The sequence below is a fragment of the Macrobrachium rosenbergii genome, chromosome 54, assembly GCF_040412425.1.
Source record: "Macrobrachium rosenbergii isolate ZJJX-2024 chromosome 54, ASM4041242v1, whole genome shotgun sequence".
Taxonomy (NCBI): Eukaryota; Metazoa; Arthropoda; class Malacostraca; order Decapoda; family Palaemonidae; genus Macrobrachium; species Macrobrachium rosenbergii.
The window spans coordinates 52,868,959-52,871,511 of NC_089794.1; positions in this window are offsets into that span (position 1 = coordinate 52,868,959).

Below are 2,553 nucleotides of genomic sequence, written 5' to 3' on the forward strand. Positions count from 1 at the left end.
AAATCTTAATAAGTGCTTTCAACATAAAATATGTTTTCCGATTTTTAGTATAAATGTGTTTATATACATTGCAAATGATAAGATACAAAATTAATGTTCTAACGAAGAAGAAATTAGTGGCGGGAAAACTGTTTAAACACAGTTTTGCCGTATTAAGTCCTATCGGTCTAGAAAACACAACAGAAAAAACCTATTTTATGTTGAAAGCAATTAATGTCCATAAGTAAAATAATACCGAAAGAAGATACTAAGTATGTTCTAACGAAGAAGGAAATTAGTGGCGGTAATTTAGAAAACACAACTTGAATATTTGTACCTACAGAAAAAAACAAAGTCCTTCATGTTGTCTCTGTCGTATCACCTATTTTACTGAGCTCCTGTTCGTTCGTTTGTGTGCTGCACAGTCTCTAATTGTCATGGGGAAACCACACCTTCCGAATGACATCACGAAAAAAACTCCACCCAAAAAGTGACATCATTAGACAATATCCAATCGTAAATAAGCACGTTTCAATTTTCTCTGAAACAAAATAAAGCACAGTGTTTTCAGCCAATGACAAATATTTTATGTTACCAAGTCGTTCATTTTTTCGGCAAATACACCTATTTTCTCCAATTAAGCGTTACTTGCATTATCGCCATGAGTGAATTAAAAGTATATCTTAGTTTAACCAGACCACTGAGCTGGTTAACAGCTCTCCTGGGGCTGGCCCGAAGGATTAGACTTATTTTTACGTGGCTAAGAACCAACTGGTTACCTAGCAACGGGACCTACAGCTTTTTGTGGAATCCGAACCACATTATGACGAGAAATGAACTTCTATCACCAGAAATAAATTCCTAATTAGCAGGACCGTCTACAAGCTCGATTTTGTTCCCCAGGAAAGTTTCCCCACAGTGTGTGAAAATTGTTACGTGAATTATAGAGATTTCACAAACTATTATTATGGGCATGTTGGAAAGGCTCGTAACATTTGCCCAAAATCACGGTTTAATCAAGAGTGAACACATTTGCCCGACGTGTAAGGAAAAGTGCCGTCTTGACTTGAACAAAAAAGCCTTAAGGTGTGAAGTGTGCAGGGAAGGTAGTGCCATTGAGGGGGGGTCGCCCCCCCTCCGCTAGGCCTAGGTAGGGGTACGGCGCCCTAAGTTAGGTTAGGTGGTTGTTTGGTTAGGTAGTGCCCTGGAAATCACTTTTCTCCTGCTCCCTGCTCCCCCCAACCCAAAAACCCTGGTTCCCACTGGGGTCCCTCAAGGGTGTAATTGCTTGATGCCACCAATATTAATGATGAGTTTCAGCATAATCAATAAAAAATACATCGGAAAAATATATATTTTCTGCAAACAAGAGGCGGAGCTCTCCTTTAGATTTACCCATATATATATATATATATATATATATATATATATATATTTTATTATATATATATATATATATATATATATATATATATATATATATATATATATAATATATATATATATATATATATATAATATATATATATATATATATATATATATATATATATATATATATATATATATATATATATATATATATATATATATATATATATATATATATATATATATATATATATATATATATATAGAGAGAGAGAGAGAGAGTAGGCTATTTGTGGGCATGCAGACAGTTTTGTGCCACGATGCTTTTAAAGACCTGTTATTGGGGAGTTAATTTCAACTTGGTTTTATAGGGAAACTTGAATATTCATTTCAGTGTCAGTGTTTCGACTGTAGTCGGTGATATTGAAAATAACAGGAAATGTGCGCAGCCGGTATCACTGAAGCTTCTGGCGAGTAGCGGAATGCAAACGCCGCTGAGAGTGAATGCTTATGAAACAATTTTTTTTTTTTTTTTTGTATGCAAGGTGCTAGGATGACATTTTAGGTTAATTTTCCTTTTTTACAATAATAGTGTATGAAAATCTATAGATATGACAATACATTGAAGTTAAATAGGAGTGTCAAATGTGTTAGTTGCAGATTATACCATCAGCTTCTTTAAAAAAAATAAAAGATATTGACTGAAAACTCACATATCGCTGTTGGTAACCTTTTGAGATTGCAATGCGTGCTGGTAAACGTCAGATGTGACAAAATTTTGAGTTACTGTTGGATGTTGGTATAAATTAGGTAAACAAAAATTTCCGTTGTAAGGAAAACTCTGAGATATACAGTAAAATTGCGTACTAAGCCCAGTCCAAACAAAAGGTAGCAGTTTTCCTTTGTAATTACTACCTCTGTATTTTGTTACAAAAGGCAAGTTGACGTGTTTTTGAAGACCGGACACACGTAATCCGAGATATTTTTGCTTCATGCCTTGTATTTAGAAGAGTGAGGTTTTACAGTATAGGCTGCAGGTAGGAAATGCGGAGAGCGAGAACAGAAAGAACGGGATGTTGAACCAATCCCATTCCGCCCCTTTTAAAGCACTTCTTATGAAATCTAAAATAAAACCGGAGATAGTTTTACAGGAAGCTACGTAATTTTGTACATAAACGCAGGAATACTTGCCACAGGAACTGT